Raw genomic sequence first — 25,721 nt, forward strand, 5'->3', positions numbered from 1 at the left:
AGTCGTATTATGTGGTGAGGAACTAATACATACTAAACAGGACTGACTTCAGGGAGTTTCGGCGCGTACAATCATCACACTCTAGTTGCTGGCTAAAGTGGACGAGAGGTTGTAAAAGTGAGCAACGTGTGTCAGCTGGGGGCTGAGAGATTGGAGAACGTTGAATGTTGGTAGTGGTATCATAATACTGCTGGAAGCCTACCGGATAAGTGAGCGAATGAGACAACCCAAGTACCCATCAAGCTCACTAATGCAAAAAGTGCAATATAACCAAATATATCATATTAATAAAATGATCCATTCATGCCTTTTCCAAACATTGCAATGGCGACCCGTAAAATACTGATTCACACCTCATCTAGCGTTGAAAAGGTCAGCAACATTCATTCAATTACAATCGAAGGGAATGCATGTAGCAGTATTACAAAAATAAGAGTCAAATTATTTTCAATAATTACATTTTGTATGTTACATGAAAATTTGTCTGAAGTGTTACTGTTGTCATCGAACAAAATAATAGGCTGAAACAAATCATTTAAAATATTAGGGGGTTTAAGACAAAGTTTTTTTGTTTTTTTTTTCCCAAAGGGACGTATCCAGCTCTGTCATAGTTAATTTAGAGCTCGTTACTCACTGATTAGCATATGTGTGCGCCCACCCACCTTGAATCCATGAGCGCATACTAAACTAGAGTATGCCATATTCCTTGGAACATTCCTGAAATCTTTGGAATTTTCCATAATTCCTCGGAAATTCTTGGAAACTCCTACAACTAATTAACGGAACTGCTCTGAAGTTCTCTGACCGTCCTTCAAGTAAATTTATGAAATTGCATAAAAATCTCAAAACTTCTCTTAAGTTTTCTGAACTTCCCTGATGATCTCAGCACTGCAGTTTATTTAAATTCCCTCTGAATTTATCTAAACTGAGATTCATTTACCATATCTGATAGTCTCGAAGCTACCCGGAAATAAGCGCAATTCTCATGAAGTTCATCACCTGAAGAATATCTGGACTTCTGTAAGGTTCCCAGAAAATGTATGAAGTTTTTCAAATTTCTCAGAAGTTGTCTGGACTTACCTGAAATTTCCTGATTGCACAAGGTTTCTAGAAAATTGTCCTAGCATTTATGGAGCTGTCCTGACTAATCAAAACTAACCCTTACAGATCTTTAAACTTCACCGAAATGCTGTCATGATGTTATTGGGACTTGTCTGAAGAGCTCTGGACCTACACAGTTAGACTTTTGCCGAGATTAACACTACCGAGCAACTCGGAATTTTATTTTGCTGGAGCTTAGTGAAAAATTTGCCGAGACTAACAAACGGGAGTTTTGCTGAGATCTCAGTCAATAAAAAGACATTTTGTTGAGATCTCATAAAAATAAATGCCGAGCTGCTCGGTGGTGCCAATCTCGACAGCAAATCTAAGTGTGTAGGTTGTCTGAGGTTTTTAGAATTTATATAATGTATTAATAGTTCTCTCAAGTTTGTGGACCTTTCTGAAGTTTTCATGACTTTCCTGTATTTCTTAGAACTTCTCAAAAGTTCCTGAAATTTTCTTGAAGCTAAAGTTCTCGAAGCTTCCCTGAAGTGGCCAAAATTTCATAGAAATTATCATCGTGCAATCTATTCATGAAGCTTTCCCAAAATCCTCGGTATTTACTTTCATTCTTCGGATCTGCTTTAAAGTTCCTAAAAAATGTATCTGATGTTCTCTAATCATTCCTGAAGTTTCTGTAACTTCCCTAAGGTTCACGATATTCTTCTGAGGTTGTCAACTGAAAGCAGTTAACTGAAAGCATTTAAATTGATCTGAAGATCGCCTAACTTCCTGGCGTTTTCTGCGTTTCCATGAAGTGTCCGGAATTTTTTCTCAAGGTTTTTTCAACTTCTCTGATGTTCTGGGAATTATCTCTAATTTTTAATGATCGATTCTCTTCTTCGATTTTCTCTTTTGTTAATTACTCGCTGCTATGATAGCCAATACAACCTGTTACAACTCTGCATTGAACAAATTCTAGAAAATTGTTTCACTTAGCTGTAGCAATGCAAAGAGAAAATCGATGAAGACAAACGATCGTCGCGCATACGCCCTTATGCATGCTCACTGTCGAGTTCTACTTTACCCAACTATTGTGTTGCTTCTCTCGTTATGACCAACGTAGTCATCCTATCTGGCCCTTCGCTCAATTTAAACTTCTGTTCAATTTTCACACTGCCGTACTCTGATGGAACTATCAATCTATCCTCTGTTAAAATAATTAACTACTTTTCAAATCTTAAACCAAGATGTTAAATATTCAATTGGATTCAATTCGGAAATTTCCGACTAATGTATCTAACATGAATCCAAACCTGAAAGAGAAGTCTTTATGTTACGCAGGACTTCGGCACTACCTATATAGATAAGTGAGATGGTTTTAACAAATGTTGTCGAAGACTCGACCGTATATTCACACTATTTCTCAGTACACGGAATAAACAATATGACACCAACTTGCTCTACTCTTTCCTACTCTACCGGGTCCAATTGTGATTCATACGTGGCAAACTGTTTTTCTGTTTATGTTCTGCATTCATTCTCTTCTCGCTTTTTTACTCGGCTCTCCTCTTCTAAGCTCCAGTCAAATCCAGCACACCCAGAGCAAAAACAATGTGTCCTATAGTTTATACACTCGCGTAAATTGTCACTTTCGGTATCCTCTTCAGAACTTTTTCTGATTTGAAGTGACATTTTAGTGCATTGCAAAATGTTAAAGACGGTATTTTGAAAAAAAAAAATAACATTCAAATTGGCCGAATTTGTGTAACATGTGAATGATTGCCCATAATTATGCAAAGTTTCATGCAAATCGGAGAAGGCCGAGTAAATTGTGTGTGTTCAGTTATGCATACTTTCCTACAACTTCCAAATTGGATTTAAGCTCTTAGTTTTTATGAAGTTTTTAAATTTTGATCTAGTAATTGTACGATATTTAAAACCAGTATTTATTCTAAACTCAACAAAATTTAACTATGCAATGTATGCTTAGGGGCTGTCCATAAACTACGTAGACAGTTTAGGAGGGGGGGGGGTTGACAATTATCCACGGTCCATACAAATTTTAAAATTTTTGTATGGGCGATTGTCTACGCAGGGGGAGGGGGGGGTCAAGAATCCAAAAAAACTGTCTACGTAGTTTATGAACAGGCCCTTATCACCACAAATAATAATGCAGGGTATATTCTAACCTAATCAAACCCAACCCAAACTAATACCAGTCCCTAACCGATAAAGTAAATTACATAAAAATCCGAACTCCCACTACAAACAATCAATGTGTTCCTGACCAGGCTAGCCTCATTCTATCATTACTTATTGAAGGTTACTCAACTCTTCCTGCCGTAAAATCCACTTGTTAGCAAATAAATGATCGAAGATCTGATTACTACTTGCATTGGCTAAAATAAAAGCTTCCATAGCTATAATTAAATTAAACTAAGTGGAGGGATTTATTCTACATATGTCAGACCTACCCAACAAATAATTGCCTATTGTAGAAACGACTTTTTGACGATTTTATTCAACTGCATGCTTAATGATACTTGTACTATGTTGAATAATAACTTCTGTTCAGGCTTTGTTCACACAAATCTGGAGAATTAATTCAACCACAACATCGAAATATTTGGTTTTGCATAAGGTATGTCGAGAAGCTTACAAGAGTTGTAACAGAGCTTATTCGATCAAATTTTTGATTATTCAGTGGTTATTAGACATCATTATTTCCTTAAACAGCGATGGTATAAAGAAGCTTGATTCTCATGTGAAATAATGTTAAATTAGACACTATTATACATTTTTAAAACGATTATTCAACTACAGGATAATTAATCTGAAAATAAGAGCGAGATAGAGCAGGGGGTTATTCTCGTTTAGTGATTTTGTTGTGTCATTATTTCTTTCGAAGCACACGCCCACCACACAGATACTAGAAAATTTATCACACACATGTCGTTATATGGGATTCGAACCATGACCTTCCGATCACCAGCCGCTTGCCTTGCCATCTGAGCTATCCTAGAATACATCATATGGGCAGCTAAATAAGCAATAAAAGCTTGAATCTTAATACCTATCAGCACTCCCAGCCGTAACTCTAGCTAATTCAAGGAGATGTGAGAATGACTAATTCATTCACAGTTGTTTTACATGAGACTTGGAAAGGATGCAGGGCTATTCGGTATTGGTGGTCGTGAGTGATACGATCTATGATTACGATTTAAATTAATTAGGCGTAGAAAATAAATAAAAAAAGGGTTTGGGTTGGGATTGAAACTACTTGGTAAGCGGAAACGGTAACCACTATGCTACTAATATCGTTTTGTTGTTAGCCTGAAACAGTGCTGTGGAATAATGAATGAAAACGCCGTTTGTAAAGCATTTACAAAGCATGCAATTAAATCATGGACGCATAGTGGTATAAGAGGTATTATGCTGACTGTATTCACCTTTATTCAGCAATATTGTTAGGCAATGCAATGGAATCTAATAATGAAGCTAGAAAACAATTATTAGACGTATAATAAAGCATCTTATTAAATCAATTGTAAACAGTCGAATTAAAGCGTCAATGTATGTGCAAATTACACTTATTCAGTATGTTATTTGTATGTGCATCGTTTGTATAGCTTTTAATAAGTATATTAATCAAATCAGAGCAAATAGCGGAATAACGGTGCATCTATCGATCTCCATGAGGCATGTCAGCACACAATTTGACAGCCCGTTTTATTCAGCATTGTTCACTGTTATAAAGCATTTATCCAATATATATGCTTATTTGTGACTCTGAATTGTTTGTTGGGTAGTTGCCTTCCTATGCGAACCCCCGTATCCTATTCTTCCCACGAGATCAGTCTAAAAGTAAAAATTTCTCTCTATCTCCTAATTATGCTACCTTTGTACATTGGCCTGCAAAATTAATCTTGTCTTCGTCCATCTTACTGTTTTCTGTGATGAAATGCTTCCTTCCGAGATTAGTTTCCTATAGGATCTAAAGTATTTTGTTTACGGTGAGGGTGTTGATGTTGGTTCGCTCGCAATTGTTTTTGCGAAAACATTAAGTGTTTTCGACCGAAATTGATACCGAAAGTGTATCCAAAGTGCTTGTGAATGTGTTTCGCAGTTGGGTGTGGTGAAATTCGTGCATTCCCAGTTGATTTTCAGTGGAAATTTCGTATCACAAAATTGCTCACCGATTTCCTTTTTTTTTTTTGTGCCGTTCAAAGACGGGTTTGCTTTCGCGAGAGTGACGTTTATTGGATCCGTTTCTTTCCACGGGTGTGTTTTTTGGAACCAGCGGTGTGTAAGTATGCTTATGATTTTCATTGCCTACCAGGAAGCCAGTTCACCGTGTTCGGATGTTACGCTTTCGGCGTGTAGTTCTATCGAGAGTCTCGTCCCCGTGTATAAGTTTGAACGCGGTCCGGTTGGTAAATTTGCTGGGGAAAGTGCTGATAATGTGTTTTGGTGGTGATTCGGTGACCGACGTTGCCGTGAAACAGCGAGTGTACGGCTTGCCAAAGTGCTCGTCTGCTGGTCTCTCGCCAGTGTCGGAGATTGTGAGCAAGCTGAAGGATGCCTCGCTAGATACGTCCAAGACTGGACGGGTGGTAGCTGGTGGCCGTGAACGGTTCCTGGGGAAAGCACTAGACGCGAACCTTCTCCCAGATGACCATGATAATGCACGAAGTATGCAAACAGTGACAGATAGCAGATATGAAGCTCAAGTGGAGGTGCCGGGCAAAGATGTTATATCCTAGACAAATGGTAAGTTACAAATTCGCTGTTGTCGTTGTCGTAGGCGCCGTCGTATTCGCCGTCGTAGTCGCTGTCGTAGTCGCTGTCGTAATCGCCATCGTATTCGTCGGTCAACCACTGAAACTATATGAATTATCGCGTATTTCTATTGTTCATTACATACCAAGAGAAACTCGAGAACGTAATTTCATTTGAATAGCTCAAATAAGGCTCAAACAATCGTCACGTTGGTCATAGCTTGTTATGATTGCCTGAACCATGCGTTAAGAGCAAATCGAAACATTGGACGTCGCGTGAAGGTGGAACTTAGTGAAGGCCTAAGTACTCTTTCGTAGCTTTTAGTTTTAGGATTTGAAAGATCGTCGGTTGCAGTGGCTTGCTTACTGAGCAGAAAAAAGTGATCCCAGGTCCTTTCATACTTAAAATGTATTGTAAGATCGCTTGATTATCGTGTATTTTGTAAAACTGTTCGTTGTTAAATAGTTATAACAACTTGAGTAATGATATAATGTGATATGAGGGGCTCAGTTGGCCTTACAGCAATCGTTTTTGCTTACTGATCAGAACATCATGAGTCCAATCTCAAGCCTATCCACATTCAAGATTCGTCAATCGTTTTATTTGTTAACAAGACTACATGATAATAACAGCAACTCGATGTTTAAAAAGGAGCTCGTCTGCCTAGTGGCAAACGTTTTTGCTTACTGAGCAGAGAGGGTTCAATCCCAAGCTCCTTCACATTATATGATCGTTAGGACATCAATTCAGCGTATCGTTTACCAAAACGATCGCTGCTGCAAACCCAACCCTATTACCAAATATTCAAATGATTCCTCGTGGAAGTTCAGAGGTGTTCTCGGCTTCTATCAAAGCGAGTGTCACGTCAACACATTCCTACACCTTCCTTTCTTGACCTGTGTTCGGGTGCGGCTGGCGCTGGTATTGCCTAGTTTGAGATCACCAGTTTTAACACATTGAGGATGATTGATAGTCCCAAGCGTCATCTATTGGTTATCTGTGTAAATACAGCTGGTCTGGCAATAACAGAGTAGCAACCGTGGGCGGTCAATCATGCTCATGCTCATGCATAAAGTATATTTTGTTTACGGTGAGTACTTCCACGGCCACCTGACTCCATCTCAAAGCACCCTGTCATGGTAAATGGTACAGTCATAACGGAAGCATTCGCCCTTTTCGAAAATAAAGCTATACATAAATTATGTATGATACCAACTGCAATATAGGGGAAACAGTCCTATTTTTGCGATACGTTAGAAGCGTTAGGATCCTATTGTTGTGTATGGAGACCTCCATACACAGCAATAGGTTTCTAACGCTACAAACGTACCGCAACAATAGGACTGTTTCCCCTTGGTATTTTTGAAACAATGAAAGTATGTTACGCAATTGAAAAATACACTTTTTAGTCGTATTTGGAATACAGATATAATGTACATTATTTAATCTAACTAGTATCGTCCAATGAAAGAGTTAAGGGGAAGCTCACCGCTCCGAAAAAAATATTTACGCTTTGAGTTTTCTAAAATTATTGGAAAAAATTATTGGTTAAAAAATCTAAAAAATCACATTTTTTCTAATTTTTCAAAGAAAGTTCACGTGCAAAAACATTTTTTATAAGTCATTATGGCATAAAGTTGGACTCAAAAAACCAAAAAACATCGACTTTTCGGTTTTGATGAGAGTCCAATTTTTTTTTCATGTATCTTATCATAAAATATTTTTACATGCTATTTTAGGCAAAAATCTAAGAAAGAAACTGATTTTCTTGGATTTTTGATAATTTTGCTCAATGTTTTTAGAAAAATAAAAACGTTTACGTGGTGGCAAAGAAATTAATGAAAAGAATATGTGATACCTACGATAATTTTTAATTTTTTATCCTATTTAGCCTGGAACTGGTCTAAATAGATCGATATATGTATTCTTAATTCAACAAGCATCCAACACCGAAATCCATCTCCATCGATCTCACCCAACAGTCCAGTGTCTCATTCGAAACTTCCCATCCACACAAACCCGCGTGTACAAGCGAAACCCACATCTGCATGCATCGCATCGCGTGAGAGCGCAAATCTACTTCAGAGAGAGCCAACCAGCCCACCAGCTCCCCCGGATCAGCGATCGCCCGATTCAGCCACCCCAATTCCCATTCATTCTCACAATTTCACCACTGGCAGCGCCACGGCTCAGTCGCTGTTTGGAGGTGATCGTGTTCGGTCGGATCGTACAATTCGTGTAGAAAAAAAAACCCTGACTCAGTAGTGTGGACATTGTCACTCACTCCCACGGAAAGTTCCGGGAGCTGCTGCGAGCGAAGTGATCGCGAATCTGCGAATAATAATAACAATAAACAAGTGCACTCGACGCACACTGCCCCGCGTAGGTTGTGCTCCGTAGCTTGAAAATCTGGAAGAAAGAAGAGAGTGCTTATTAACTGCCCTTACCTACTACAACTACAACTACTATGATTATCGCTGCGCCCCGATAGATTCCCATTCCCAGTAGTTTTGGTGGTGAAGTGAGGCGAAAAAGAAATATACAACAATGGCGTAATTATAGGGTTAATTGTGTTCCGCAATTGTCACGTCTGACGGTGAACTGACAGCGATCGAGAGAGGGAGAACGAATCAACCGCTGCTGATTGTGTGTGAAATGTAAGTGAAGGTGGAATTTGTGACGGGGGATTGAAGTGTGCAATTAGCTCAAAGTTTGGATGGTATTTTCGTTTGAAAATGAAGAAAGATCGTTTTGGTGAAATCGATAAATTCTTTCTTGAGGAAAACAACAAACATGCATGAATTAACAATTCCCATAGAAAGTGCTCGGTTCAATACAGATATTAACATAAAATCAAACTCCTAGTGAAGTTGGTAATATGTTTTTCACTAAAGAAAAAAAGAAAAGAGAAATCGACGTGAAATGCCATACTTTAAATGCATGAGTTAGTACCCGCTCTCGGTACGGTTGGATTACTGCAGCTGCTGCTGCTGCTGGTGGTGGTCGTGTTTGATATTTATTTTATTACTGGTAACAGAAAAGTTGCTGTGTAATGCAAACGAGTGAGTCGGTTGGCGCTGGTCCGAAGCTGTTGAAGCACCCCTGTTGGGTGACAATGTTTAATGAACAAAAAAAATGAGTGCGAGGACCCGTGTAATGGTACAATTTTCGAAATCAAGTTGCTTGACATGAGCAAATTAGGTAAAAACTGAACATCTTGGCTAACAACATTTCCTCTCCGATAAAAGCGACGAACCCTACTTCAGATAGAAAGATGCCACCGCAAGCAACCAGAATGTATGTATATTAAAGTTGTTTCTATGATAAACGAAACAAACAAATTGTATATTATTCAAAAACATGACTTTTGCGTATAAAGGCATATACGATTTGATTTGACAGGGTGGCAATTTTTGTTTTCAATTTTAGCGGGGGCATATTTAGGTCTATTATTTCACAGTTATTTAAATAGCTTCTAAATTTTGCATTGGTGATAATGGCCAAAGTTTTAACAAAACGTATGCCATCGTTAATTTTAATAACCAGATCAAAACTAATCATTTCGGTCATGCTAAAATTTATCTGAAGTACTGCGAGTTTTTTATCTATGATATTTTTTTTCTCAAATAAATTGGATTTGGTGAAGACAGCTACATGCTCTGTTGATCGCTGAATTGAGCGAAAATTTACAGCTGAGCATACCGTGGCTAATTGCTGAGTCGGTTTCAAGTACATTTATTTGAGCGAATCAATCATTTCTTCCTAGCTTCATACTATTTTGGCTATGCTTTAGCAGGCAAAATTAATCCAAATGGGGAGAATCTAATCCAAACACAATTTATCGCTGATTTTATAACTAAATCATTCTGTCTCTAATCTATCTTTTCCGAATTTGCATTGGTGAGAACGAACGTTTTTCATATTCTTTCAATTTCTCGCCTGATTAGCTCCACTGATGTCTGTTCTGAGTATATGTTTTGATTTAATTTATTTATTTATTTCATCAATCCACGTAGACTGGAACACATACATTAGCATTAGCATTAGCATTAGCATCGAACAAGTTGCACAATATCGTAGGTGGTACGAATTCGAAACTATTAAGAACATGACGGATATCTATTACTGGACAGATATTAAGTAGTAAATAATTACTATGTCCCAGATAAAGACATATCCCTCACCAACAGTTAAGGATTGTCCTGGCCACGTCCTTGCAACTGGTAGGGATAGGAAAGGAATGTTAGTCCAACACTTACTTAAGAGAGATGCAGAGAACTCTACGACCCCTCATAAATGTCTCGGGAATTTAGGAATTATGTTAGTAAGAAAGGTAAGCCATACGATGAGCTGATTTTTTGTAGATAACTAGTTTATGGTTGACACTAATCACATACAGAAAATCAACGTAATCGGTTGAAGGACAACCGAGAAATAGCAGTGGGTGGACGGTACCACTCACCGCATATATGGAGGGAATGCTGTACAGTAAACTTTCGCTCGTTGGGCTAAACCTGTAGCCCACTTAGTGAAAGGCTTTCGTTCGTTGTGCTGAGCAGTCAAGTTGAAAATTTGTTGCTGGATACACCGATTGTTTATTATCATCACTATCCTTTAGCAACTATCCAAATTGTTCATACATGAGCCCCTAGAAAAGGAAACAGCCCTGTCAGAAATGACATTTGACTTCGATTTAGGTGGGCTACAGCCGAACTAACGGGAGCTTAACTAAAACGTAGCCCACTTAAACATAGCCCAAGGAGCGAAATTTGACTGTATTTGTTTTAGGTTAAATGAGAAAATACTAAATAATTTACGAGCTATAACCGTGCCCCTGATCGCAAACCAATCCACCTATCAGAAAGCAAAACACAAAAGAATGCTCAAATTTGAGATCACTGGACCTAGCTTTAGAAAATAGAACCCTAGGAATGGGTTGGTTATGTCCACCACGGAATCGACCATCTCCTGGACGGCCGTCACACTGGGAAAATGATGGGCCGCTTTCTTCGTCTTGGCCACGCACGTTTTGACAAGGCATCTGGGCACTGCAGCACCCGCGACACGTACCGATGCACAATGTTGACCAAATTGTGGGCACTCAGCACAACGAACTTTCCGTAGGCGAGGAAAAACTTCGGCGGCTGATTGTACTCCACCGTCTGCAGGAAGGCGTCGATCGCTTGCGTTAGGTATCCCATGTGCGTCAATGTCTGCGTGGCATAGTAAACCAGTACGGATTTGTCGTTCGGGTTCAGGGCTTCCGTTTTATCGCTGCCGGTGGCTGCTGCCGCATCCGCATTCCGCACCACGTTCTCAAAGTTCTTCTTCAAATCCTGCGGCAGTGCGTCGTGAATTTCGGCGTTGGATTTGGTCGAGGCTTCCTTCGATTCTAAGCTCACGTAGTCGTAGCGTGGACTAGTACATACAGACGCCTGAAGTGACTTCAATTGGGCTCGATTTCTTTCCGTTGAATTTACTTACTTGCTGGCGGTAAGTTAAATATGATTCAAGCCATTTCAGGAGCCCTGACTCAATTTCATTTTTTAGCAATTTATAGAGTAGCATTGGTATGTGAACAATTTTAGCAATTTATAGAGTAGCATTGGTATGTGAATGCGGTCAAATGACTTGCTAAAGTCTGTATAGAGGGTTTCTACGTGGTTCCCATTGCATTCAATGAATAGTCTCAACTAAATTTGTCGAGGTCAAACGACGCTTGAAGAAACCATGTTGCATGCCAGTAATTCTATTTTTGATTTGGAGAAATAATTTTTCGTTGACAATTGCCTCGAAAAATTGATGGCTTTTCCACGATAATTGCGTACGTCAGATTTTCGGCCAGATTTAAAGATAGACCCTGGAAATGAGCTTTTCCAAATGATTGGGAAGATTTCGGATTCCAGGGACATATTAAAAATCCAAAACAATGGAGCAGTGAGTTCCATCGCTAGACTTTTTTTTAAATACTGAAGGAATTCCGTCAGGTCCAGGACCTTTTGAGGCGTCTAAATTCTTTAAAGCCTACAAAATATCCTGCACTTGAAGTAGATTGACGACAATGTCCCTTGAAAATTCTGGATAAAATGAAAAATAATAGCAATCACGATCTTCTTCAGAAAATGTGGTGTAGAATTCTTGAAAAAAAATTGCATGTAGATTACAGCTTTTTCCGATCTACCGCCAACATTTTCGTCAAGATGCATTACCAAAGGAAAATTGTCAGGTAAAACTAGTCCTGGTTTTTACGTTTTTCAAGAAGTTCATCTGACAGGACTTTATTACAATATCAGTTTCTGAATTATATTCATCAATTGCATTACTGATGGTTAAATTCAGTTGATCGCGACATAAATAGATTGATAAATTATCACTACTTGTGTTTTTTGAAAATTTTATGTGCTGTTTGCCTTCGTTTTTTCAAGTTTTTTTTTATTTGTCTGTTATACCAGACTGGATTTTTGGTGTTTCTGAGACGTTTTTTTTTTCTGCAAAGATATTTCTACCAAAATTATGTCTGCTAAAAATTTGTGCAAGACGTCTTCAGCAATTCTGACATTTTCAACATTCCTTAAAACTTAGTTGCCAATTGACACTGGTTAATTTAAATTTTTTTTTTTTTTTTCGTAGTATGTTAATTTGCATTCAAAGACTTCGTATTCGCAGTCGTTGGGTCTTTGATTTTCATGTACAAATAAAAAATATTAAATTGCTTTGTGAAACGCATAATTTTTCCATAAAGGGTTTAATGATTCGATCACACATAAATCTTCATAAATATTCGTTGGTAAAAAGTCCAAAATGTGCAGTCATCTTCTTGGTAGTATCAACTCATGTTCAACTATCTTTTAGCTTCCAACCATGTATATTTGTCTGTACAATTGAATTAATGAATTAACCACTAATTTATTCATTCAAAATCCGAAGAAATGAACTAGCCATATGGCTAAAAATCTCTATAATAAAGAGAAAAAAAAATCAAAATCGGATAAAATGCTCATTTATCCAAAGCACAATGTTTTGTAATCGTTTTCACAAGTTTGATAAAAATAGTAAAACAATTATACTGTAAAGTAAGAGTGAATCTCACAATACCTTCTTGATCCGTCCAGGATGTGACCAGGCCCTACGTTGTGTTTGACCGGTTGACTTCTCAGAAAATAGTGGCAAACGTCGTATGGACGATGGCACTGGAATCAAGTTCTTCCTTCGTTCAAAGGTGATTAATTAAACTTCACTTTGCACACCACAAGTTGATTTCATTGCCTGCTCGGAGGTTATTGGAATAATACTTAAAACTTATCACTAATTTGTTCTTAAATAACACAACAAACAATTAAACAACAGTACAGTAAATTAACACTCCGAACACGAAGCCTCCGGTAAAATGTGTAACGATAAATTGTTAATTATTGATAATAAATTCAATTATTGCTATTTAGATTTGTTATATACTACCATGACTGATGATTTTTAAGTATCAGAGTCAACTTCTACTCTTTGGAAAAAATATATATTCCACACTGCTATTGAGTACTACTTAATGATACTTGAAAAAACCGCAATAGTGGATAATAATTTGTCAGAACCCTATTTTAATTTCAGTAAGACAGTTATCAAAAATAAAAAGAACTGCAAAGATTGGCAACTTTCAATCCGTAATTAAGATGTAGATCAAGCAGCTGATGCATTCTATGAGATTATTTATTATATTTTAGAACAAGCAGTGCCCATGAAGCCAAATAAAAAAGCCAATACAAAAGCACCAATATGGTACAAGAGGCAGATAATAAATTTTAGAAGTATCATCTTACCATTTGTGACCAACTTAATTTAGAAATTAAAAAGACTTATGAAGAGCACAACAGAAAAATTGGAACTAACATTAAGTCAGACCCAAAATCCTGTTTAACTATGTTAAAGAAAGGCAAAAATCTAAGAGAATTCCATCAAAAATGCAATTAGACAGTACCCAACAAACAATTTTAGCTGCAGATTAGCTTATACAGCCAAAATTTGCCTTATGCAGCTAATTTTTGCCTGTATAAGCTAAGCTGCAGCTAAAATTGTTTGTTGGGTAGGTTCAACAATACGCCCAGTTAGATTAGTATCATATTTGCTGACTTCGTTCAGGACTTTTTTAACAATTCGCGATGAGAATGAGCGAGATTATCAAATTTTTTTGTATCTCCCCGAGCCAATTAAGAACACCGCAGTTACTAATTTAACTCTCAAGGAAATTCTACGTGCTCTTGAAAGCTTGGATGCTTCAAAGAGCTCTAGGACCGGGTGGTTTACCACCTATTTTTAAAGTCACTTTCGAAAGAGCTGGCAAAGCCTTTATTCTGGCTGTTTAATGTATCCTTGGAGTCGAGTGTACTTCCTCGGATTTGGAAGGAATCATTTTTAAGAGTTGCTATATTATCAAGCATTTCTAAATTATTCGAATACATAATTAATGACTAGGTATTCTCACAGATTAGATGCAATCAAGTCAGAAGCATAACATTACTGCGAGCAGTAATTTGATCTATTGTAGTATATCTCGTGTCCTTAGTTTAGTGCATGTCGTATTACTCCATCACTATTAATAAATGATGAAGTATTCGGTTTTGATACAGTTGTCATTCTTACCTTCATCGCAAGGAATAGAATCTTATTGAAAACGTCCCGCTACTGAGTGAGAACACTCTCCAAAAGCGCGCCCCTTTGTCAGTGAAAATTTAATTCCTTACCAACGAAATTAAGCAATGACACCATGACACCAATAATGACTATGCATCAGAACCCTAGTTTTAACCACTTCAAACTAGAGAACAGCGAATAGAAAATTAGGAATCACATAAATGAAGACTAAACAACTCATTTTTCCTTGATTCAATATCATCATCGGTGGACAAAGCCGAGTCTTGTCACTATCAATAAGGCATAAAAAGTAACAAGGACTAAGACGTGTTCCTTTGATTACTGAAAAATCCTGTTCCCCTAGTTTGAAGTAGTCAGGAACTAGGGAACAACGAATAGAAGATTAGGAATCACATAGATGAAGACAACTAACTCATTTTTTTCCTTGTTTCAAGATCATCCTCGGTAGACAAAGCCGAGTCTTGTCACTATCAACAAGGCATAAAAAGTAACAAGGACTAAGATGTGTTCCTTGGATTACTGAAAAATCCTGTTTCCTTAGTTTTAAGTAGTCAGGACTAGGAATCGGTGGTGGATCTTACATCCCGTAACGTACCACAAAAAGGTGATCTACTTACGTTACAGGGCAGTCAGAAACTGAGGTGTTATCCTCGACTCCAATTTAACCTTTGCTGATCACTAAATATAATAAAATTACCTACAAAGCAAGCAACCTGCTCGGGTTCATTAAATGATTTATTTTCCACTTCAATGATCCTTACACATTCAAAACACTTTACGTAGCATATGTGACTCCTCATCTCGAATATTGTAGCATAGTTTGGTCTCCATATCTTGATACACATGTAAACCGCATTGAATCAGTTCAAAAGTAAGACTTCTTGTTTGCTCTAAGAAAGTTGGGTTAAACGAGTTTTCCGCTTCCATCTTACGAATTGCGTTGTATGCTAATAAATTTCGATGACCTCAAAAAGCGAAGAGAGTCAGTGATTCCTTTTATAAATGTTGTCATTTCGCAAACAGCTAACAGAGATTTTGGAAAATATCAATTTTTATGCTCCTACTCGCTCACTGCGGAATAGAAATTTGTTTGGCATTAACAAGCAAAGAACAAACCATGCCACAAATGGACCATTGAATAGAATGATGTCTTGCTATAATACATATTGTAAATCCATTGGCATAACGATGAATAAAAGTACCGTAAAACGGGGTAACATTGATATTATTTTTTAGTACATTCTAAATATTGTTTAAAGCGGTTAATGTTTTTCAAATTTTATTATTTTGAAACAAGTACTGAGGATCTTAGAGTCAATTCTATAGTAATATGTTTAACGGAAATTATTGCATTTGTACTATTTTTTAGTTTTGTGACCGAACGTCAGTATTTTGATTTGGGTTTACTTTGATAACGCTCGATTAATGTATGAAACTTTGAATAAGTATATAATTAGAAAAACATCATAAGGAATAAGAATACAATATTGAATGTGTGTTAGCTATTTCAGAGATTAATTTCATAAGTGATAGTTTGAGAGCTTTTTCTAACAGACGAAAAACAAGAAAATTGTTTTTTTTTTAATATTTTTGTACAGTATGTAACACATACTCTTTAAAAACTATGTACGATATCAACGTAAACACCCTAAGCTACAATGTGGTACCAATGTTTCTAATTCGTAAAAAAGTGCAGAGAGTAAATTTAATCATTACCCGCATTATCAAAGATACCCGTTTTACGGTAGGCTTAAAAAGTTTCTTCACGAGATTAGCTAGACATCAATAATAAAATATATATGTTATGCAAGCACTGGGAGTAAAATTGTAACAACTGGTGTATAAATAAGAATTGTAAAACTGTCTACACTAATTGATGACAAATAAATAATATTGCAGTGGTTAGACAAACTTAACGCTCAGAGTACCAAGGGGGTAAATTGCGTGTCGATGCTGTCCTGATGCCGAGGAGCAACCCTAATAAAAAAATACCATAAATGGGCGTTAACCCAAATTATAGAACTATTCCATAAATGGATGGGATGAAACGCCGAACACGTCGTTATGCAAAAAAACATTTTTATTAGGGAAGTTTGCTCATAACATCGACCCACTCAGTTTACAGCCTTGGTACTCTGAGAGTTAATAGACCAGAATTGTTTATAAAATCTTTAAAAATTATCTGATTTTAAAATCCTGTTGTGATCAAAATGTTGCTTCAACAAGATCCTTTTGGTTGTAACAAAGCAAAATCGGGAAGAATTTTTAATTATTAATAAAGTGTGGAAAATGTATGCAAATTTCCTAATAAACTTATTAAAGCATTAAGGTGTTCTTTTTCATATCAGCACATAAGATCAATAACAGTTAACATAACCTTTGTGTGACATATTTTGGTTGTACAGCAGTTTACAAGAGCATAGTAGGTGTTCAGAGTCTTCTTTTTCTATGCCACAGAATCGACATATATCCTCTTGAAGTTTTCCTATTAACTTCAAGTGATATTCACATGGACAGTGTGCTGTTATCAAACCAGTATAGACATTGAGATCTTTCTTTGATAATTCAAGAATTATGCTAGTCATTGCATCCTAGTTGTTACAGTTGGTCTCCACTTTAATTTTACCCATTACTTAATCTCAATTTTAAGAGAACAAGCAGAAACTTCACAGAATGTTTCTGGTTCTATGAATTCTTGAGATGATCCTAGCCTGGCTAATGTGTCGGCTTTTTCATTCCTTTCAATTCCACAGTGGCCTGGAACCCAATATAGGTTCACTTGGTTCCGGCAGGCCAATTCATGAAATGGCATTGCGCATTTCCATACGATTTTGAACTGCTTGTTCCTTATTTAAAAGCATCTAATGCTGCATGACTATCATACATAATGAAAATATTCGAATGTCTGTAATTTCTGCGCAAGTATATTTCAGAGTATTCAAGAATTGCTTCAATTTCTGCTGGAAATATGGTTACTGTATGACAGTTAATACAGGTGGTTAGGTGAGTTTATAGAATTTCTCAAAGTGGGTTACAGCCAATGAAGAACTGCGATCCACATAACGTTTAACTTTAATTAGTAAAAACAGGCATTTTGAGTCAAATATTTTGATGCATTCAATTATGGTACTCATGAACAGATTCCCATGGTAAGCTTCTGAATGTAATTTAATTGAATTTAATGAGGACGAAATTTTAAAATAGAGAACCCAAAGATAACTTCTGTAGATTGTCAATAATAATAATAGGTTAATAATGCTTCATGAGAATTTGATGAGATATTGTTGATTGATTTTTTACCTCTTTACATGAAAGCGATCTAATGGCCGGAAACCATTGAAAGTAGCTAGTCAGGCATACCCCGAAGTGAAAATCTAATAACACGTTTCCTAAATAATACGGCTAGTCAACTCCGTTGAACATTATTTGTTACCTCCACTTACAATAGCTCTCTCCATCACTACCCTTCCCTGAAGGTTGACGTCAAACAAAAAATACATTAAACGATCACTGCTAAACTACCAAACCGATACTTTACTTCCCATCCGATTTTCGATATGCTCTGGTTAGCTCGCTGTGCCTACAGAAGACGAGACGAGCTTTCCACCTTCCTCTACAAAACGGGAAAATCCAACAACAACAAAACGCTTCTGTAGCCATTCCCAATCCTCCGCCTAGAGCTCCTTCACAAAAGAGCACTGTGGGATTGTGATGATCTTTTTCTCCTACATCTTGACGAGGGAAAGAAATGAAAGCAATGCGAGCTAGTTTGGCTAATTAGCAAGCGGTTGCTAAAATAAGCTGCAGCACTTACTAATTGATTCGCTTCGGTTCACCGAGGGCTTCGCACCATTTCGGAGGAATTTCTCCCAACGCAAAGTTGCCTTTGAAACCCTTGGCAACCCGTGTTGAACCGGGCGAGTTTTTTGAATCCCAAAGCCCTATTTGCTGATTGACATAATAGACAAGTTGGCTCCAGGCCATTCACGGTTGAATGAAAACGGTACCCTCAACCCAACCCACCGGACAACGTGTAGGGCTGCATGACTAAGTTGCCAGGGCCCCTGGCGAAGAGAAAGTCTTTCGTGTTGCTTTTTCGTGATATTACTACTTTTTTCCTCCTCGTTTACCTGTCTGTCTATCCCGCACACCTCATGGCTCAGTCTTTTTTTAATGGCGATTGAAAGTGAGTGGCAATCCTTTGATCTGGGTAAGCTGGCGAGAGAATGGATGGGTGGCTTCGGTGGCTGGATACGATACGATCTGGAAAATGATCTTAGATTGAACAATTGCAGTTTTGATGGTGAGAGTGTTCAATGCTTTCCACCAGGCCTGTCCTGGTGGCTACTCATCATTACTTAATGAGTAACCAGCTCCTGAGAAAAGCGATTTGTTTTTTTATACCGATCTACATGCGCTTCTCTTATAGAAGCTGTGACCAAAATGCATATAAGGGAATTTTTTATAACCCATATATTATCTATTACAAGGGGCTCATATGAGAAAAAATGTGCTATTAACATACCATATGAGATATTGTGTCTTCATCTAGATTCAATCAACGCCCTTAAATGTTTATTAAAATACAGTGAGCGCTCCTTTACTCGATATTCAATGGACTATCGACTTAGGGAAGTATTGAGTTTCAGAAAAGGAACCGTGAAGACAATACAAATAACAATTCCTAGGGTTTTAGAGTCATAATTCCATGAAAATTCTGACAAGAGCTTCGAAAAACTCCTGATCAGTGTCTGTTTTTATCCTTTACCATCACACGCAAGGAGTAGCTCCTCAACGCAGTGTAGATGAATTGCATTCGTTTTGGATATCTTCTCTGTGAAGTACGAGCAAAACGAACAAATGAGTTCATTATACATCAACGAATACGTGTTTGTTGATATTCATCGCTGCTTGATTATCGAACCCAAAACTGTCTGATTTTGATCCTCAAAAGCAAAATAATCAAATTCATTTAGGGTAAAATGATTATTTCGAATATTGTCGATTTCAGAGCCTAAAGCTTCGATATCATCATCAATTCAGCATGAGGCAATAATTTTCCATCAATCGGTGTATAAAAACCAACACAACACGTTCTACAGCGCTGTATTTGTGAAATATGAAAATAATCATTTTGCATTTGATCCTCAAAATCATCCCCACCAATTCCCATAGGCCATAATTGGAACACAGTATAATAGGAACGTATAGTTATAACTGGTACATCCACCCTACTCTCAATGCAGATCCATGAATTTCAATAAAATTTCGTGAACTTAGAGAGTAAGATCAGAGAACTTCACGACAGTTCCATTAACAGCATAGAAATTTCAGAATATTTACAAGAACTTCAAGAAACTTCAGAATACTTCATGTAAGTTCAAAGATCATTAGGAAAGTTCAGAGAGTGTCGAAAAAGTTCTAAAAACTTCAAGGCAGTTCCATGAATGTCCGAAAAATTTTAGAAACATGAGGTAAATTCAGAAATCTTCAGGAAAATTTCGAGAACTTCTGGTCCGTTCGATTAACTTCAGAGAAAATGTAGGAACTTTACAGAACACAGTCAAAAACACAAAACTAAATTACGTGTTCCATTAGCGTTCGAAGTTAATGAAAAATTTGAAAACTTTATGTCCTAATCGTTCCATTAGCATCTAAAAAATTCGGGAAGTCTTGAGAATTTCATGGAAATTCCAAGAATTTAAAGGAAGTTCCGGAAACTTCACGGTAGTTCCAAGACCTTCACTAACGTTCAGAACAGTTTAAAGATCTGCTATGGTATGTTCCGATAGCTTTCAATATATTTTAGGAAAATTCCCAGAGCTTCAGTGAAGATCTATGAGCTTCAGGATAGTTCCATTAACTTCAAAAAAAATCAGGCATATTACTGAACATGTCAAAACGACAGTTGAGTTTAAAGATCTTGAGGAAAGTTACGTAACTTCGGGCAGTTCTGATAACTCAGTGCAGGTCCATGATTAGCGGAACCGGAACCGAGTACTTTAAGGCAGTTCAATTAAATTCATAAAAATAGCGAGAAGCTTCAAGAAGTTCACAAAATTTAAGATAGCGTTGAGAACAGAAGAGAGCTTGAGAAGTTTAGAGAGCTTAAGAAAAATACCCGAAACATCACAGAAGTTCCGAGAAATTAAAGCAACTGCTGAAAACGCAGGGAAGTTTCGAGATCTTACAGGAAGTTTTATTTATTTCAAGGCACCTGTTCCAGGAACTTCAGGGATATCCAGAGAATTGTAGGAACGACAAGAAAGTTTTAAAGAAATCTAGAGAACATTTGGAAAAATTTTAAAATCTTAATCACTTTATCTTCTTTAAAAAGTTCCTGGAGTTTCAGGGAAGTCCTGAGATCTACCGAATTTGTTTTAAATATTGACATATTTCGAAAACTTTACAGATGCCCAGAGTTTTTCAGGAAAGTTAAAAGATATTTCCTGAAATTAATTCAGAACTTCCGGAAAATTGTGAGAACTTCAGGGTAGGTTCAAGAGCATCAGGAAGATCGAGAACGTCAGGGCACATAATTTAGCTGCAAAGAAGTTGCAGCAACTTTACAGAAGTTCGAAAAAACTCAGGGAATTTCCGAAACTTCAACAAACTTCTGGGATTTTCAGAGAAGTCCACAGAACTTTAGAGAAAATTTTTAAGCAGTTTTGTTATTCGCATAAATTAACCAAGTATTTCTAGGTAGATCAGAGAGCTTAAGAGCAAGCACTTTCAAGAAGTTCCAAGAATTATGAAACATTCGAAGAATTTCAAGAATGTTTAAAAAATTTCTAGAAAGGTCTGCAGGGTCTGCAGGGACGTTCCATGAATATCAGGAAAATTATTGAAACGTAAGAGAAGTTCCGAGAACTTCTTGAATATTTTTAAGAGGTAAGTTGAGAGATTTCAATGGAATTCCATGAGCGTCAAGAAAGTATCGAACTCTTCAGAAATGTTTTGGGAACTTTTGAGATTCAGAACTCTTTAGGGCAGTTCCAATTACTTCAAGTAAGCACCGAAAACTTCAGTAAAATAAAGATTTGTGGTGAAGTTTAAAGATCCTGAATAATAAGTCATTTTGTATCGGCTTTTGAGTCTTCAAGAAGAATTGTAGATCACAGTATCATCATTGTTAACTTTTCGATCGAGGGGTTGAAATCTTCATCAGGATTAGATTTAGTTTAAGACCGTAAAGATTTTTGCACTAAACGATAGACGGGACATCTTTTTATCTTCAGAAGATGGCCTCCAAAGACCCATACGTCGGACATAAACCATTGTTGATCCATCGTTAAACTTAAAGTTGTTTCTTCATTTATTTGATAAGGCTCAATTGAATTAACTTTACTGAACCGAGGATTCTTGTTCATTATACAAAACATCGTAGAGCTATAGTCGAAAGATACAACTCAATAAACACTTTATCTTCCGCTATTCAATAAGCCTCTTCCATTAGAAAGAGATCCACTTCCAGTGGATCAACTGTTTGGCAGTATCGCTAACTATCGCTCACAGCGCTTCCATTGCAGCAATGGACGCAAAACGTGGTCATCACTCACACACTCACCACGAAACGGTTGCTTTCCAAAGTCGACGACGCATCGACCGAAAGAGCTGCTGATGAAGAACAATGAGGAGGACCACACAATGGTTGCTGCCGAGTAAACAGACGATCGCATGAAACACATCGAGAGTGGCCTGCTTCTGTCGACAGCCGAGTACACTAGTTTCAGTAATAGTAAATATACTAAAAATATAGTATTTGTAAGATTCATGGAGAGCAGATAGCAAACAAGATTGGAGAAATTATTGTACCTTGCAAGATAATTGATGCCCATTCATCCATACCGGAACTGGTAGTATTTATCGTGTTTACGGGGTTCTAAATACAATAAACTGTGTATACATTCCGAAATTGCGTTTTCATGAGCTTCAGAGTAAATTTGAGAACTTAAGTGAACATTTATTATTTCGTTTTAATTTCCGGTAAATTGCGGAATTACTTACAAAAAATTCAGGAAATTCCAAAGAACTCAAGGGAAGTTAAGAAGTTTCAGGAAAACTGTGCGAACCTATTAGAATTCCAGAGAACGTCAGGAATGATCAGAGAACATCAAGAAGATGCTAAAACATGTTAAAAGATGTTCCGTAAGGTTCAGGGTTGTTTCGAGAATTGCGGTAACTGCATGGTAGATAGTTTTAGATCTATTAATTTAAGAAAAATAGCGGAAAATTAATAGAGTCAAAAGAACTTAAAAAACAGATTTTTATTTTTGAACTTCATAGAAGATCAGAGAACTCTGTTCCATGAACTCCAGGGAAGATCAGAGAACATTAGGACAGATCCATTAGTTTCAAAGAAATTACAAAAAATTAAGAAGTTTTGCGAACTTCTAGGATTCTAGGAATTCCAGAAAAATTGCACGAACTTCATAAAGATGATCGTTAGGGAAATTGAGGGAACTTTAAAGTGTTATCGGAAATGCCTTTAAGATCTCTGAACTTCTCTGAAAATATTTAAACCTCTAGACCCTGGCATGCAGCTTCTTAAATATTTACTCAATTTTCCACAAGCTCTCTGGACTTCTCTGAAGTTTTATTGACTTCCCTGAGGTTTTTCGGATATCCCTTGAGTTCCTGGAATTTCTTAAAAGTTTCTGCAGTTTCACAGAAACTAATGGGACCGCCTTAAAACTCTCGGAGCATTCCTGAAGTACACAAAGTTTTACTCCATGAACAGGCTGTGTGATGTTTATGAAACTTCTCCGATATCCTCTGTATTTTCTTTTATTGCACGGAAGCTTTCTAGTCTTTCCTTAAGGACTTGGAACTTTCCTCAATTTTGCACTACTTTACTGATGATGTTCTTAGAATTGTCCTGATATTAATAAAACTGCCCAAAAGGTCTCTAAACTTTCCAACGTTTTCAGCAGTTCGGCGATTTTCTCGGAACTTTTCACTATCTTACTGAATTTAATAGAACTTCCCTAAGGTACTTGAATGTTGTCTGAAGTTCTCGGTTCTCCTTGAAATTCCCGCAATTATCCTTATAATCATTAAACTACCCTTTTAAAACCTCTATAATAAACAAAACAAAACAAAATTAAACTACCCTGAGTTCTCACAACTGCCGAAATCTACGTAACTTCCCAACTATCTAGATTTTTGCCTCTCATTTCCGTGATATTGCATCTTTTGAAGTTTTCAAAACATCCCTTGAACTTTACGTGCATTAGACTGATGCAAAATTTTAAATTTTCGCTCCACAGTGCTTGAGCGGTTCCAAATCGGGTCCTGATTAGCCTCCCAAAATTTTAACTCGTTTGGTAAGAAACTGACTTTGAAGAATAAATGGAAATTAATATGGGAAAACTATAAAAAAATTTGCATTGACTATTGCCTTTTTCCAAATTGTTTAATAACTATTATAATGGAAAATTTTCTCAGCTCTTTGCGGAAAATCTATTTTGAGTCAAACATCACTTAAATAGTTATCAATTGTTTACGGACTGATAATCTTATGTCATGATCAAGCAGCTGTTTTGTGGGCAACACTGAATTCTGCAGTGTGACATAGTAGCCATGGTTTTTGTGCTCTATTCGACGCGCCAGAAAAACCAATGTTGCCTGCTGAACAGTTGATTGAGCATAATCATAAGACATTGGTGACTTCAATCATTAATAACTTTTGTTCCTAACATTTTATCGAAAAGCAATTTTGAAAAAAAATTGCAGCTGATAAAATTTCCTATAAACACAGCTATAATGCTTTAAAACAAAGCGAAGGGAATTGTCGGATAAATATGGACAAAAAAAATTGTTTTCCCATGGTAATTTCCATATAAACTTCAAATGTTTTGTGCGAAGTCAGTTTCTTGAGTTCAAATTTTGAAAAGCTAATCAGGACCCAATTTTGAACCATTTGAGCACAGTGGAGCGTGAATTTCAAATTTTGCATCTGTCTAATGTGCATCCCTAAACTTCTTTGAACTTTCCTAAAGTTCCCTTAATTTTCCAAATGACCAAGGATTCCCTTTGAAGCCCCAGAATTTTTCTTCTAGGATGTTCCTGAAGCTCTAACAATTTCCCAAAAGTTCTCGAATCTTCTTCAATTTTTTTGAAATTTCCCTGACGTTAATGGAACTACCTTGGAGTTTTCTGATCTTCCCTGAAGTGCTCAAAACTTCTCTAAAATTCTTTCAATTCTCCTAAATCTCTTGGCATTGTTCTCAATTTAATATAACTATCCTAAGAATCCCTTAACAGCCATGACAATACCTGGACTTCTGTGAGGCTCTCAAAATACTGCTGATCTTTTCAAGAACTAAGGGAACCTCAGAGAAGATCATTTCAGTTCCATCAATTTCAAAAAAATTGCTGAAATTTTTGAGAGGTTCCCAAATGTTCATAAAATCTAGAGAACTTCAGACATGTATATGTAAATGTAACCATGCGGGAAACTTCCTGATGTAATTCTAAACACGGTGACTCCCGTAACGCACGATTATCGACCTACCACAACAAAACAACACCAAATTTCCGCTAACGCCTGAGGTCAAATGAAAACTTTTATTCGCACCTCCTCTGCAACCTCGAAGAGATCCATTAGCATAATGCATAACAAATCGGGAAACCATATCTGAAGTTCTCTAGATGTCATGAATATTTGGGAACCTCTCAAAATTTTGCTCAATTTTTCTGAAATTTATGAAACTGCAATGATCTTTCCTGAAGCTTATGGATTTTTCTGAACTCTCATAAAACTTTCCTGAAGTTCTTGGATATTCCCAAAAGTTTTTTGAACTTCGATGAGTTCCCGGAATTTTTTTGAAGTTCTCTGGACTTCTGTGAAATTCTCGAAGTTTTCCTGAAATGTCTTAATTTTCCTTAAAATTTCCGGAACTTTCTGAACAATTTTCCATAAATAAGAACGATTTGTAGGAAAATTTTCGTACTCGATTCACATTTTTACTGAAATTCTTGGATCTTGTAAAATTTTCACAACGGCGTCCCTGGAATATTTCGTAACATTTTGGCACAGAAACGGCATTTCTAATCGAAATGGTGACTGTGACAAATATGCAGCGAAAAAAGTTAAAAGCTCTAGTATCTCAAAATGTCCTAGTCCGATTATTTTAATATGGACTATTTAAAACTGACAAAAGCTGTGTTCACAAGAACGTTTAATTAGTACGATTTTTGAAAACAGAAAATGATTTAAAATGTCTCAAAAAAAATTAGTAAAAAACATG

The 25,721-nt window shown here is 36.9% G+C and overlaps 1 protein-coding gene across 1 annotated transcript in view; it reads left to right on the forward strand.

Annotated features, from left to right (window-relative positions):
* The first annotated feature begins 8,049 nt into the window (after positions 1–8,049).
* Cad96Ca (tyrosine kinase receptor Cad96Ca) overlaps positions 8,050–25,721 on the forward strand; it is a 61,241-nt gene continuing 43,569 nt past the window's right edge. Inside the window, exon 1 of the mRNA XM_065221780.1 lies at positions 8,050–8,480. The gene's annotated coding sequence lies outside the window, so the exon portion shown is untranslated. The remainder of the gene's footprint in view (positions 8,481–25,721) is intronic.

This window comes from Ochlerotatus camptorhynchus, unplaced genomic scaffold, assembly GCF_037179485.1.
Source record: "Ochlerotatus camptorhynchus isolate MF236.1 unplaced genomic scaffold, CSIRO-AGI_Acam_v1.1 ptg000149l, whole genome shotgun sequence".
Classification (NCBI taxonomy): domain Eukaryota; kingdom Metazoa; phylum Arthropoda; class Insecta; order Diptera; family Culicidae; genus Ochlerotatus; species Ochlerotatus camptorhynchus.